Genomic DNA, 16660 nt, shown 5'->3' on the forward strand with positions numbered 1-16660 from the left:
TCCGTGGCCTCTACTTCAGTTCCTGTCTCTAGGTTCCCGCCTCAAGTTCCTACTTTGACTTCTCTCATAACAGATCATAATCAGGACATTGTAAGCCCTTTACTCTCTCAGACTGCATTTAGTCATGTTTATCACAGCAATAAAAAAAAAAGTGAGTGAGGAAACATACACTCATGAATATCTTTGTGGATATTTCCCTCCATGGCTCCCATTCTGCACACTCTGCCTTTAAACCCACTCTGGACTCAGAAAGGACAGTCTGTTTGGTGGAAAGTGGGAGTGTTGACAGTGTCTTCTTAATTACAAGTGCATGCTTTTAAGAATTTATTGTTTGTTTGTGTGTTGTGCATGCATATGTGCATGTATGTGCATGTGCACACAACACAGCACACATACAAGAGATAAGGGGACAACTTTGGGTGTCAGTTCTCTCTTTCCACCATGTGAGTCCCTGGGACTTGACTTAGCTCATCAGGCTTGCATGGTGAGGGTTTTTTCCCACTGAACCATTTCTTTTTATAGAGAATTGTTTAAGAAAACACTCCTTCAAGAGCAAAAGAGACCCTTGAGGAAACAGGGAAAGTTGAAGCTGGGTATCTTAAGGTTCATCCTGATTGCTCAAGATTCCAAGATCTAGAGAAAAATCTCTGAAGTTGCTCTCTTTTGTCAGAAAGGTAGGCTTTTCAATGGACACATGGGACAGCATGCAGCATGCACACGAAAGCACACAGAACATACAGGGCACAGGGGACAGCATGCAGCATGCACACGAAAGCACACAGAACATACAGGGCACACGGGACAGCACAGAGGACACTCAGGACAGCATACAAAACACATAGGACATTACACAGGGCACACAGGACAGCATGCAGGGCATACATGTTGGATTGAATGCAAGTTCAAGGGTCTGTGGTTCTCATAGTCAGGTGCTGGAAGGGAGAATTAAAGGGAACATATCCTTGGACATAAAATTTAATAAGGCCCCTTTTGTCGTTGTTGTTGAATACTGTGTTACTTTACTACAGGACAAAAGACAATAGGGCCAGTAGATCATGGACTGGATTTTCAGAAACTTAAAGTCAAAATAATCTTTTACTTTCTATAAACACTACCCCAGATATTCCTTTTAGTGCTAGAAAGCTGATCGCTGCCCTTGGAAAGCATATGCTGAGATGGAATTTAGCTCCTGGAAGTTCACTAACTTTAGCAAATGATCACAAGATTAAGGCACACGGAGAAGATGAAGGAAATGACATTGGGCAGAAGGGGAAGTTGGGTGAAAACATGGGCAACATAGACTGGCCCTTCAGTTTATCTTGAACTGTGGCAGTGGGTGTCAAGGCTCTGTGCTATGATACTGACCAGTACCTGAACTCAGGCTGCCTCAGAAGGCATAAGTGTCGGGAGCCTAGGGAGATGGCTGGTCAACAAACTGGCTTGCTGGCCAAGCACGAAGACCTGAGTTCAGATCCCAAGCAACCACATTATATATATATATATATATATATATATATATATATATATATATATATATAAGAGCAAAACTGTGTACAGAAGCTCATGTTTGTCACCCCAGTGCACGGAGCTTGGAACAGGTGAACTCCAAGAGCTCACTCGCCAGCCAGCCTAGTCAATGGATGAGCTTTGGGTTCAATGAAAGATCCTGTCTCAAATCAGTAAGGTGATGAGAAATCAAGAAAGACACATACTGTGACCTCTGGCATTCATGCATGTGCACATCTTGTATATGTATATACGCGCGCGCGCGCGCACGCGCGCGCACACACACACACACACACACACACACACGCAATGGCAATTTGGCAAAATGCATGCTGGTATGCAACCAATATAAGCTGAGGGGAAATTTAAAATAACTTCACTATTTATGCTAAATTTCTAGAAGCTTCTCTTTGAGCTCTTGATAAAATAAGTCTAATGCATCACTTCTATTAATCATTCTATTTGATTACCCTAGGAATATTCCACTCTAGAATATGAGGAGAATTAACAATTAAAGAGTAGGAAGAAGATTTAGAACTAACATCTCCCCTTAATTAATCTCTTCCTGAAAGCTTAAGTGGGGGAGAAAAAGCAATTTCACTTGACTCCTAACTCTGCCAGCTTTGCCCAGGGAGACATGAACAAACATCTCTTCACTCCAATTAGGGCACGGATGTTAAATCAGAGTAAAAGATTCTACCCAAATACAGTTTGGCGGACTGATGAGGAGTTTGCTAAGCATATTTATGGACACTTGGATAAGGGTTAACGTCCAGGAGTATGGATGACCCCCAAACATCTGAATCATTACAAAATCCCACCCCAGGATGGCTGGTGATCTGTTAACCTTCCACTTCCTCCACACCCCAGAGTCTCCCAAGATCGTTTTCAGTTGGGAGTGGGGCGAGGCACAGGGAATATTGATTGCCTGGATCTCCAAGTGATGGTCTGGTGACCTCAACTCATTGTATTATGCACTATCAGCAGCTCCATCACCCTTATTGTGACCATATCTATTGATGTTTATTTGGTTGGCTACAGAGCCAAGGTTTTTACTGCTCCAAGCTGGTGGTGAGGTGACCATGCTTCACCTGGAGGAAAAAGCCAACCAACACAGTTTAACTGGAAAATTCCCCTTGACTCTTCCACAAATTTTTGAGCCCATGGGGGAGCAGGAGAATGAAATTGGGTGGGTCTGGGTGAGGATTCATAGTCTAAAGGCATTACATAGACATAGGAGAAGGGACACAGGAAAACTGGGTGCTAGGGGAGAAACAAGTTTTGAGCACAGTGCTAAGGAATGTCTTCTGAGAAGCTATCAGCCTGGACATAGAGCCTGACCCTGATACCTGCTAGCTGAGGGACCTTGGGCGAGTCACACATCTTTGCCCCTCAACTTCTCTCACAGAAGTGCTGATGATGGTGATGATGGTGATGGTGGTGGTGGTGGTGATGATGATACCTATCTTAAGTACAGACAAAACCTGAAATCACATGCTTAGAATGTGCTTGTGTATTTGCTCCATGTCTCTGAAGCCACACATTCCTGCAAACTTAGTGAGTCATAACAAAATTGGCTGTAAGTCCTGTAGAAGCCTGATATCTATTTAATGGATGTCAAGTCATGGTATGGTCTGGATTGGTTTCTTCTGGAGGGCCTAAGGGGTAAGTCATTTATACTCCTTGGCTTGTGGCTACTTTTCCCACCGTGAAAGCAGACTCATTGCTCGTTACCGTGTCTCAGCTTCTGTCTTCATTCTGACCCTGGGTCTCCTCTCTGCTGTCCAATCCCTCCGGGACTCCCTTATACCCGAGCACTGATGACCAACTTTTGGGGTCACCAGCATAAGCTCCTCAGTATGTTGTCCTAAACCCAACCATGTTCACTGTATTCCTTTGTCATGCAAGGCAATGGGTTCTGGGGATTCCTCTAGAAGACCATGGTTCAACTGGTCATGTGTGTGGTCCAGAGAGATGATTTTAGGACTGTATTCATCAAAGCTGCTGAGATTGGAACTATCTTATGGTATAGTTTTTACTTCAAAATTCATGATATTTCTACATCAGCCTATTGTGACAAAAGTTATTAGTGTTCACTAAAATACATTTTAGTATCTTTACAGTGCGCCCCTAGTAGACCCTTGAAGATTGGGTTGAGGCAGTAGGATATGAGCAAACATTATAACAGCCACCCAGGACACCTTTTGGAATTTATTTCCTAGACTGGGACACATTTCAGAGGAAAAGAAGAGCCTGTGATCAGCCCCTCCCAACGAGTCTGTGCTGTCTGATGACTACCAGCATATTAGGATCTGTGGTCAACCTTCAAAAAAAAAGGGAATGTCTTGTGAAATCCTGAAGTCTTCTCTGGCAGCGCTGTCCTTGAAGAACAGCCATTCCAGATGCTATAGATCTAAGTCTGAGTACTCCATCTGTACTAGATGTGAGGCAAATAAATCTTATTTGGGATGTGGAGATGGTTCAGTGTAAAGCACTTGCCATTTAAGTGTGAGGTCTTAAGTTCTAAACCCCCAAACCCATATAAAGCTAGATGCAGTAGCACAAACCTGTGATCCTGACACTCCTTTTATGTTGAGATAGGAAGCAGAGACAGGAGAATTCCTGGAAGCTGCCTCAGCTAAGACCTGGAGTCTACACGTAGACACAAATGAAGCCATGTGACCCTGTCCCTAAGTTATTTCTGATTGGTAAATAAAGATGCCAACAGCCAATGGCTGGGTGGAAGAGACATAGGTAGGGTTTAGGTTTCTTGGGGTTGACCAGGAGGAGAAGAAAGTGGAGGAGGAGGAAGGAGAATCCACCAGGGGTTAGAAGTCAAGAAAACGTGGTCCTGGGAGCTGGCCAATTGGAGTTAAGAGCAGCCCAGATGAAACATAGTAATAACTCGGGGTTATTGGTAGGGCTGGGATTGAATACATTCTACTACAGGAAGCTCACAGAGCACCTAGGCCAGCATAACTAATGAACTTAAGAAGGTAGGTGATAAATGGTACCCATGGTGTCCAAGTGAGCCATGCCACGTGTGTGCCTGCACACACATACTCAAACATCTATATACACATATGCCAACATATGCCCACACACATACACAGATGTGCACATGCACAGCCATTGTTACGGCCAGTGAGCATTGGGGTCTGTTAGCACAGCACAGTCTTACCCATGCTGACTGAAATTTCTCCTCTGGCAAGCTTGCCTTCTTCCCTCGCTACATTTTTCAGCACCACAGGGAGAACTTCACCTCACTTAAAGGTCAGAGCTTTGAATCTCAGCAGCCATGTTAGCTACTAGGTACCCTCCCAAGGGTCTCAGTGGTGTCTGTCTGTAGGAGACACAGAAATAAAAACTTCACAGTTATAACGATACTTGGTCTTTTTTTTTTTTTCTCCCAAGGGAGCTTCCCAGATTTAGCTTCTGGCAACTAGAAACTAGAAACCAGAGGTGTTCTCCCTGCCACCCCACCCCTCTCTCTGTCTTTTTTTTTTTTTAAAGCAAAGACTTTGTAAAGAACCAAAGTTCACACTTTCTGTGGGGGACTTTGTTGCCACGAATCAAAGCATGCTGGGTTCCGTTACTTAGCAGCTCCCAGTGCGGAGACAAATGGAAGAGCAGACCTTATGTGGAAGAGCAGACCTTATGTGCACAGTGCAGAAGGAAATCAGCTCACGCTGGCTCTGTTCGCATTGGCACACACCATGACCAGCTGCACACCTTTCTCAGACAGCCACCAGCAACGACGGGCAAAAAGTTTAAGAGGCTGAGAACGCTTCACGCCCATTGTTTATGCTAGTATTTGAATCCCAGCAATCAGCCTTTGTGGATTAACAAGGGGATGTAGAGAAGGAGAGCATGAAAAGAGAACAGGAAGGACAGAAGTGGCAGGGGATGGAAGGAGCAGGTGGTGTGGGGGACCATCTCCAGGCGCTGAGCATTTACTATCTGCCTCACATTAGACACTGAATCCCGAGGGTGAACAAGAGCTCTGTGGCCAAACACTGAATGTGTAAATTTTCAGGGGATCTTGTTTATTGAAAGGATAGGTTTATGACTACCTATGCAATTATGGGAAATAGAGGGAGTCGAGTCCCAAGAGGTCACACTGTATGTCACTCCTTTACAGAACATCCTTGAAATGAAAATGTTACCGAGACTTAAAGAAGACCAGTGGTTGTCAGTGGTTAGGAGCAGACAGACTAGAATGGATGTCCATGATACTAGTGATGGTAGAAGTGTGTTTTGAGTGTGTCAGTGCCCCCACGCTGGTTGTGATGTCGGACTTTCATTGCATAATGAAACACATAAAGGTTAGGTTGTACTGGGACTTTCTGTCCTTTCATGTGTCCCCTTTCCTTTCTTTTAGTTTTTGGGACCTCACAAGGGCTGTGCGAGTGTTCTAACATGGAGGCAGAGACCTGCCTTCTCTGTATGATTTCTTATTTCAAAACCTTACTTGTCCTTGTGTGTATAGAGTATTTAGCCTGAACTTATGTCCTGTCTCTGCACCATGTGTATGCGGTGCCCATGGAGACCAGAAGAGAGCACCAGATCCCCGGAACTAGAGTTATAGATGGATATGCATCACCGTGTTGTGTGGGTGCTAGGAATCGAACCCTGCATCCTCTGGAAGAGAAGCTAGTTCTCTTAATCATTAAGCCTTCTCTCCAACCCTTGTGCTGTTTCTTAATATGACTCTATATAAATCTACAGTTAATTTAAAAAGCATGGTTGAAAATAACTAATAATAATGAAAATAACTAAGAACACCCCTGCTAATGGACTGTTTACTCTTTCATTTCCTTTTTGAAATTCAGCAAACAGTCAGATTAGGCTGAAAGCCACTTGTGAAAGGAAGAGGCTAATGGTCCAATACATCAACTTAAGGCTGGGAAAAATAAAGATGACCACAAAGTATTAAATGACACAGGGCTGGCCTGGCACAGAGTTAAATACTAGTCCCAGTGTGACTTCAGGTGACAGTAGCTTATTGCCACCAATACTCAAAGGAGAGAATGAACCCTCGACAAACAGTGCCTCCTTTTTTACAGCACACACGAAGCAATCTAACTAGGAAGCAAACTTTCAGTTTCCTGCATTAGGATGCATTGCTTCTGAGCCCTTCACTAGAACCTAGTTAACCAGGGCTCTTTAGTGACTAATTTAATTACAGGGGCAGATCACAGCATGGGTTAAGGGCTCTTCCCACTGTGCTGTGCCCCCAAAGGAGCTGAGAAGAGACCATGTGGGTACCAGCTGCCTGTAATGTGAGCAGAATAACTTCTAAACCTTGGACTGGCTTTTGGCCAAAAGAAACAAGGAAGATGGGTAAATTCGCACCTGCTCTTTCTTGGCATATTTACCCTAAATTTACAGACTACTTGTGAAAAGAATTTTTAAAGTTTTAGCAATGTATTCAGCTGCATGAGGGGAAAATAAAATAAGATATTTACCTATAGTGAAAATACTGTTACAATGTTGGATCTGTGACAAAGAATAAAAGCCTTACTATATAGTTCAGGCTGCCCTCACACTCGCTGAGCAGCACAGGCTAGCTTCAAACTCCTCACTCCTCTTCTACCTCTCAAACACAAGAATTATAAGCATGCATCCTTGCACCCAGCTCAAGGACTACTTATAAAAAGTACCTTAACTTGATGAATTCTTGTGTGTGTGTGTGTGTGTGTGTTTTCCAGGAATGGAACTTGAGTCCTCTGAAAGAGCAAACAGCACTCTTAACCGCTGATCCATCTCCCCAGCTCCGAGGTCCAGGCAGAGTCATTTAAGCAAATTTGAATGAAGGAAATGAAACTCAGCGTTTAGCTCTGTATTTTCCAAAACAGAGAGAAATGAGGTTGGCTAATGATTCCCCTGTCTCTTACTTCCCTTGAAGTTGTACAAAGCGACTAACTTTCCCCTGGAGATGGATCCTGAGTTGTTTTGGAAATGAAGCCCGGCTTGATTTGTGGAGGAAAGCACACACACACACACACTTCTGCTACTTTGATGCTACTTTGAACACATAGCATCCGGTTCATGATGATCCTGTGGTTTAAACCACACCCCAGTGTCAGCACATTCACAAAGTGGCACTGTACCCTGAAAACAGGAGGCACAAAGTCTCTCAGTTCCTTCATTTAAAAATAAAAAAAAAAAAAGGTGTATTTCACCTTGATGCTATTGCTGGCAAATCTCGGAGAGATGGGCATTTTGAAATGCTCTAAACAGCATAGCCTTTTCTTAGCATTTGAAGAGCACGTTAATAGCCTGGTCTTTTCTTAGGGCCTTTCTTTTTCCCTTATCCAAATTTGACAGTCAGACGCAAATGGAGGGACGATGAAATCAAAGTCAGTGCAGTGTTTTAAAAAGCAGCGTGGAATTGATGCTGTCTGGCATTGTCTCCAAAAGAATGTACGAATATTAAGTGGGTGCCATGTGATCTTACACACAAAGGGTCCTCTTCACTTGAGGACGGAATGATAATGTCTCAGAGAAGGGAGACGTGATTCTAGATGCCCATAAAATCTATTCAGACACTTCCGGGCTCCTCCAACAGAAATCAAGTAAAAGAAAGAGGGAGAAAAAAAGAGAGAGAGAAGGAAAATCTGCAATTGTCAGCCCTGCAGAAATGAGTTAACAGAATTCATCGCTAACACCAGTAATTACCTGCTGTGGACAGTGCAGAGCTCTCTGCTAGAAGTTGGGTGCATTGTTTATAGTGTGTTTGCTGCTGCATGTCCAGGATTTTGTTAGAGCCCCACAGGCAGACAGCAAGGAGGGTCTTCTATGCAGAAGATGAAGCACAGAAACTGGGTGCATTGTTAGCTACAGAGCCCAAGCCATGTGCTCTCCTTATAAATTAATGGGATATTCTTCCAGCGAAGGGATGAGGGCTGTGTCTGAACTTGAATGCTAGGGATTGCCTAAATGGCAATAAAGCTTTTCTCTCAGACATCTTCGGAGGCCTAGTCCTGAACACCAGTGCTACCAGGCTGTGAGAAGGCCCAATCAACCAAAGAGAGGCCTGGGGAGTTATGGCCCTCATAAGACGTGGGCAGGACTGGCTTCAGGATAACTGTCGCAGTTAGTAGGATCCTCTGTAGCCAGCTCACTTTGAAGGGTGACAGTTGTCAGCCATGTGGCTTTGGGCAGGACTTTTTGTTTTGCCTTGAAACAGGGTCTCATTCTGTAGCCTTGGCTGGCTTAGAATTCACTGTGTAGCTCAGGCTAGCCAAGAACTTAACATTCAAGGCAATCCTTCTGCCTCAGCCTTCCAAATGCTGACTAGGACTTTGAAACAGTATCTTTCTTCATTCTCCTGTGTCTTCATGCAAAAATAGTCACCCATTAAAACAAACAAACAACAACAACAACAACTCAGCCACCATCTTTTCCTTCTGTAAGCATCAGCTCCAGGTATCCTTTCTAGACAGACAGCCTTGTCCTGCCAAGGGCTCCCTGTTTTCCCTAGATGGCCATCCCAGTGTCTTACATGCAGCTGCGTGAAACTTTTAAATGCAGCCGACTTTTACTGCCCAGAGCTTAATTTCTCTCTGTACTCAGGAATTTGAAGGTTTGGTTCATTTTTTTCCATCTTCATAGCAAGACTGCAAATCGTGACCTGACCCCCAGGCCCACTGCAGAGCTAACCCTTGTGTTTTGCCTGCTCTTTGCAATCAGAGGAAAGCGTTATGTGAATAACCCTTGGCCGTGTTTGTGTTTTGCCGAGGCTAGTCTATTACTGTGCAGTCATTTTTCGGAGCAATAAAAATGGTTAACAATGGAGCACTAAATTTCATGGTGGGAACTAGTAAGCCCTCAGAAAAATAGATGCCCAAAGAAGTTCATCACCTCAAAAGCTGTGGCAGGAGCCGGTTAGAGGAACGAAACGAGGGTAATGGTGCCTGAGGCCAGCGGGCTCTCCAGCTAAACTGTAGGATTTCCTCAAGGCAGGAACTTGGGCTTCTGCATTCTTGTGTCTGGCCCTGCGGCTGCCACAGAAGGAGGACTCTACAGCAGATGCCTGCTTAGTAAATCGCTAATGTTGATGAACTCAGAGCCCACATTCATGGCAGGAGTTGAGCTGCCCTCTCTGGGCTATCTTTGGAAGATGGATTGTAAACCATCCAATCCTTTAGTATTTGCTAATACCTGCTGAGACCAGACACTGGACAAAGCACTGAGGATGAAAACACAGTAGGAAGCAATCGTATTGTATCAGCTCTAGTCAGCATTAAAATACCAGACAAATATAGATGTATGTCCTTCAGACATGTTTTGCTTAAAATCTATCGAATGCCAAGAGATGTAAACCAAGAGATCTGCAGAGGAAGTGAAGAAAGAGCATGTGTCAGGTCTCCTAGCTGACTCAGTGGGTAAAGGTGCTTGCTACCAAGCCTGATAACCTGAGCTCAATTCGCCAGCATCCACACAGTGGAAGGACAGAACTTTCTCTCAAAAGTTGCCTTCTGTCATTCATACATGACTTGTGTCATAAACACATGTCCCCTCTATACCAACTCTCTCTCTCTCTCTCTCTCTCTCTCTCTCTCTCTCACACACACATACACACACACACACACACACACACACACACATATACACACACAATGTAAATAAACATTTTTTTTTTAAGAAAGAAAGACCACAGTCATACTTAAGCTAACATAGGTTGGACATGTTATTTACCCATTTTACACAATAATCCAGGAAGATACTAGCATGGCACAGCAATCATTTCTGCTGACATGTGAAGGCTCATAAGAGGTTATGAAGGATGATAAGGTACCCATCACCTCATGATGGAATCAATATATTAGAAAAAAAGAGCAAATGCCAAGATAAACTGAAGGACGCCTGTACAGTGCAGTAGGAACCGTTAGTCATCAGCACATGGTCCATGTCAACGCTCTGTCTAAAACGTGGCATAAGCAGTAACCTTTTTTTGTTGTACTGTGGATTGAGTCTGGGACCTCAGGCGTGCTAGGCAAGCCTTCTGCCACTGAGCCCCTAAACAATTATTTTTAACAATAAGAAACAATCGGCTATACGTGCAGGGAATTCAGCCATGTTAAAAAAAATATCCATCAATCAAGCACATGGGCAGTTGTATAAATCAGGAGAGTTTTAGTGTTGTTAAAGATATATAGTCCAGATGGAAAATATTTTTAAGAAAGCACTTTTTGGGTTTTTTTGTTTGTTTGTTTTGTTTTGTTTTTTGCTAATTCAGGAGCTTAAGAAATAGAGATGTCAAACACTAACTGCTTTCTTGGGGTGCAGGGCAGGCACTTTTTTTGGCTATGGGGTGACATCAGAGCTGCTGTCACTGCCCTCACTGCTCTCCCCTTCAGAGTGTCAGCTCCCCTCTCACACCCAATAAATAGCACACTACCAGTGCTGTCCATTCTTCCATCAAGCCAAGATACTCAGGGCCATAGGATCCTACATGAGGTACTCAGTGCTTTCCTTTATGCTGAGCCAACTTCCGCAGCCATTTTTCTTCACTCAGTGACACTGAGTACTGATTGGATCCTCTCTTGTCTTTTAAAAGATGGTGTCCCCCATCTATATGACTCATTGTGGGTGCTTTCATCATCCCACCGGGGAAATTCAAATCCCTGAGTGAACAGGCCTAAGGTCACCCACTCCCCCCATCAGACTTCCTCACATCCCTCCCTGTCGCCATCACTGCAGGGGCCTTGTGCTTTCTGCTCTCTGCTATCTCTCTGTCCTGACCTATAGATGACATCTCCTCCTCCTCCTGTCTCCTTTCCCTTATGCGCATTCCTATCTCAAGATCCTCCTTGGTCTCTGTCCCTCCCTTTTAGCATGTTGTCTTGTTTCTCGACCCTTCTTAGTCTATACTAACAACTTCTTGGTACTCACCCCATTCCTCAGCTGCCCATGGCATCCTTTCCCACTGTTTACAAACAACATTTCATGGCTACAAGTAAGTTGCTGGCTTTGGAGTAGAGCAAATTTGTACCTGACTCCTACCGCTACCTTGAGCCTGCTGCTTCATTTTCCTGTGCCTGAATTTCCTCACCAATAGGGAGGAATGGGAGGGCCTGGGGAGATAGCAAGAACATTGCTGCTCTTGAAGAAGACTGAAGCTTGGTTCCACCAGCCCCAGGCAGTGGCTCCCAAACTACCTGTGATTTCAGCTCCATGGAATCTGATGTCCTTTTCTGTCCTCCAAGGAACAACAGGATGCGCACACAACACACACACACTAAAAACAAAACACACAAATTAAAAAATAAAATGAAATGAAATAAATAAAATAAAAATGGTGATCAATTTTATAAGATTCTCCTAATATTAAATGAACTTTGCCATGGCTCTACTGATGTGCAGAGATACCACAACTACAGCAACTTTTTAAAAGGAAGCATTTAATTGGGGCTTGCTTTCAGCGCTTTAGTCAAGGCAGGAAACATAGTAGCAGACAGGCAGATGTGGTGCTGGAGAGCGATCTGAGAACTCTGTATCAGCATCAGCAGGCATCAGGAAAAGAGGGAGAGACACTGGGCCTCGAATGAGCATTTGAAATCCCAAAGCCTATACTTAGCAATACACTTCCTCCAACAAGGCCACACCCACTTCAACAAGACCACACCTCCTAATGCCTGTCAAGTAGTTCAACTTCCTAATGACCAAGCATTCAAATATAGAAGCCCATGGGGGCTATCCTTATTCAAACTGCATGCCAATATATTCAAAACCCTTAATAATATTTGCACACACTATGTTCTCAACAAATATAAGGTAATGTTATTATTACTAGTGGTTTATTGGCATTCCACGAATATCATATACGTAATTATCTGGAACTTATGCCAAGTCTAGCTGAAGATTCTGAACTGAAAGAAAAGTTCTTTACCTTGAACAATCGATAAAAACTCTTTTGTAACCTCTCTATGTAGTAAGTCTCATCTTTCCCAACCAAAATCTATGCCTGAGCATCACATCCAGGCAGGGATTCTGTATGATTCTAGCCCACACAAACGTGCTATGTGCTCACAAACTGATCTGTTCAATTCATGTGTGTGCACGCACATATGTGTATAATTTAGAGCAGTTTCTTCGTGTCATGGGGACAAATATGAACACATTAATTTAGCTGGCTGGAGGTGCTCCCTTCTATACTGCCTTGCAGCTAGATGTTATATACACGGATGTCCTGCATACAGCTGACAGTCAATTACTAATGATAGACAGGGAGCTGTTTATAAAAGGGCCTCATTCTCCCATGGGCGGTTAGTCATAGCAAGACAGAGAACATAATTTTAGCATCATATTTGAATCCTACCTGACAGCTTAGAAACTAATAATTCAAGGCTATGCAGGCAATTAAAAGAGATATTTTTTGTTGTTGTGTGACACGAAATCAAACCTAGCTGTCATTGATATTCTATGATTGTCACCAAGAAGGTCTGCATGGTCTTTGTCCCCTTGCTCTTCTAAGTTTATTTGTGACAGCCTTTGCACAGCAGTATTTATTTTAATTAGGTAGAGGTGAGACAAGCCAAGGTAATTTGTAGTAGGCGTGTTCAGTAAAGACTAAAATTCTTGCATAACAAGATCTCATATCAGTGACAAAAATGTCTCAAAGAGCCAGGTATAGTGGTCTAAACCTTTAATCCTAGCACCAAGGAGGCAGGGTCAGTTGGTTCTCTGTGAGTTGGAGGCCACCCTGGTCTACAAAGGTTAGTCAAGGCTATACAGTGAGATGATGTTTAAAAAAGTCTGTTAAGACTTATCACTTTGTTTATCCAAGATTTTACTCACTGGGGATAAGCTTACAAATTCGCACGTCCTATCCTAGCGCTGTTAGTTAAGTCTGCCTCAGCAGAGATCAAGTGTGAGATTCAAGATATGATCCCTTAGGTAGGTAGATCTTATGCCTCCTATACCACTATGATCCCATGGTCACATCCTGCACACTGGCCTAATTGCTACAGGTTCAACAGTGATTTACATTAACAGGCAGAGAACATGGTTTCCCTCTTCTTCTAGCTTTGAGACCAAAAGACCAAATTTAAATGCTAAAACTTTCATTGAAATTAGTTAGTTAACCAGGAGCTGAAGCATCCACACACAGTGAGGACAAGGATAACATCAGTTACGCTTAGATACCCCAGTTCTATGATAACAGTCACCAGATAGCCCAGTGACTGTATTAGTCACTGTAGCTATCCCAGTTCTAAGCATTTGCTTGTATCAGGCTCTTCCATACATATTTAACAATCACTGTTTTAATATTCACAAGGACAGGGAAAAGTTGGCATCATTACTTCATTTTATATATGTATCACTGGATCACACCACTGTTAACATGTGAGACTAGGATTTCAACCTGGATCCACCAGAAAACAGAAGCCATAGACACTGTTCATTATGTATCTCTATCTCCTGAAACACCTTTTTGTGATCCATTACTGAACACTCGTGGTGGTTAACTTTTAGTGTTACTTCTCATCATCAGCTTCATTCGGCCAAGAGATGCCGAGGAGCTAAGTCAAGCACATTTCTGGGTGACTTGTGAAGGGGTTTCTAGAGATGACTAGCACCTGGAACAGCAAGCTACAGAGAAAGACCAGGTCGCACTGCAGGTAGCACCACTCCATCGGCTGAGCACATATGAAGGGAGGTGGAAGGAGGAGGGCAGCAAGCATGGGCAAGAGCCACTTTCCCCACGCGGCTGTATTCAGTGCAGATGCTGGTACCTCTGGACATCTGGCCCCAGCTTCTGCAGCCCTTCAGTTTGCATGTGCTCTGGTGACTGCAGGGAGCTCTCAGCCCTGCAACCTCCGGCTGGGCTGTATCATTAGTTACCTTGTTCTGAGGCTTCAGGCATCTTCATCTGAAAAGCTGTTGGGGTGTCTGGCTCTCCAGCATACAGCCAGCCACTGTGGGACCATTAAGCTTCCAGTCGTGTCAGTCAATAGAATGAATCTCTCCTAAGTCATATGCACATAAACATGCATGGGAATACACATGTGCACACCTAAACACCACACATACACAAATACACACATACATATATACATACGCACATTAACATACCATATACATGCACATATACACACAAACACACATATACACACATAACATCTATTCATTCTCTTCTTCTAGAGAGCCCAAAATACAAATATAATCTACCCAAATTAAATTTAAGCTTGTTTTTTTTATGCTGTCTACCTCAGGAGAGCTATATATTTACTTAATACAAAATAAGTTCTTTATTTTAAAATGAACAAGGGACACATTGATAGCTGTTTTGTTTTTTAAAGGAAAACACAGACTGTATTCAGGAGTTCAAATCTAAAGGGAATTAAAATTTAGGTTAACAAATTGCTCTGAGAATATAAATAGAGAACCTGCAACGTTGCTGTCCCCAAAGCTAAGGGTCCGATGGGAGGCAGGGGAGAGTCTGCCCTCTGGTCCTTCAGACATCACCCACCTCCTCAGGCATGACCAACCCTAAGAAACCATGACCTTATGACCCTGCCAGAGAAACCAGCAACGATCTCCTGGAAACATCCAGAGAAGTAAGTGTTTAGGCCTTGGAAGACATACAACTTTTCATACTCTAGTGGCACAGCCGGACATCCATAGAGACCACAAGCAAAAAAGGAGCATGACTTTTCAATAAATCATTATTTTTAAACTGTCAGTGTAGATTTATTCACAGGTTACAGTTGGACATTCCCTATTCTAATGTATGGATTTTTCATTTTCTTTTTTCTTTTCTTCTTCTTTTTTTTTTTTTTTTTTTAGTTTTTTAGCAATTAAAAAAATTCAAAATTATCTTTCTGCTTCCACTGCTGGTGGTGATAATGGTGATGAATACTGTCCACTCCCCTACTAAAAGGAAGCTCTGTGAGGGAGGGGTCATATTGCTGGCACAGCTCCCACTCCAGTGCTAATACAAGACTTCCTTACAGGCAGACAGTTCACCTTAAATAGTTGAGGACCAAGTACACAAGTGGCCACGACTTCACAAATGAAAAGCTGAAGTTGCCAACAGACATCTGAAATACCTTTGGCCTTATTAGTAATATCTATCAAATAATGGCATACGGTTTTTCACTTGTAAGGCAACCGTCTGGAGTAGTACGATGACTGACAGGAGAGAAAGCTGGTGTCATTTCCAGAGGACCATTGCCATCATCATTGAAGTGGACATGAATATACCAACTCAAAGGTGGGCAATGGATTGGAGAGCTCTTTTCCAGGGGAAGATACGCAGATGGCTGACAAATACAGGAGAAACTGTTTGACACTGTGTATCTTTGAAGAAAATCTCATCGAATAGGCAAATCTCACTTCCCACCCCCAAGCATAGCCATGAGAAGGGATAAAGGGAAAGTAACGGGTGTCACTGAGATTGTTGAGAAGTCGGAACCCTGAGTGTTGTCTGCAGGTGCCTAAGGTGGTAAGGCTGCTGGGGAAAAGAGAATGGTTTGGGAGATCCTTCAGTATTTAAACACAGAATTATCATGTGATTCAGTAATTCCACTCACTGAAGCCAGGAGCTGATGTAATACAGTAATCAGAAGGTGAGCACAATCAAATGCCTATTATTGGATGAATGGATAAAAATACTTGGTATACAGACCCGATGCAGATATAAAGGAAAAATTGAAATACTGACATGCACTACACTGGGAATAACTTTAGAACATTATGCTACTTTAAGTAAGCCACACACAAGGGGACAAATATGACACAATTCCATTTATATGATGCACCTGGAATAGGCAGACTGGGAAGCTGAAAGTGGAACAGAGGTTACCGGAAGTAGGGGAGGTTGGTAGGGAGGGGTGGGGAGTTCATTGTTCAGGAGTAGAGTTGTTGCCTGAGGTGATGAAGCAGTTTGGGAGGTGGGTGCAGGGGTGCAGGAATGTGTGCATGACGTTTGAACCTAACAGCTGTCCGGCCCATCAAATGGCTAAAATTATATAGTATGTTTATTTTATATATATATATATATATATATATATATATATATATATATACACACACACACACACACACATGTCAAGACTTGTCATAAGAAGAATTTAGCTATGAGGCTATTTTAAGGCATTGAATATGACAAAGGAGTCTTTTCACATATGAAAAAAAAAAAGAA

General features: G+C 43.1%; 1 protein-coding gene across 1 annotated transcript in view; it reads right to left on the minus strand.

The window, feature by feature from the left end:
* Positions 1-16660, minus strand: part of Cfap54 (cilia and flagella associated protein 54) — a 284397-nt gene that overhangs the window by 6343 nt on the left and 261394 nt on the right. The gene's annotated exons all lie outside the window — the stretch shown is intronic.

Source organism: Mus caroli, chromosome 10, assembly GCF_900094665.2.
Source record: "Mus caroli chromosome 10, CAROLI_EIJ_v1.1, whole genome shotgun sequence".
Lineage (NCBI taxonomy): Eukaryota > Metazoa > Chordata > Mammalia > Rodentia > Muridae > Mus > Mus caroli.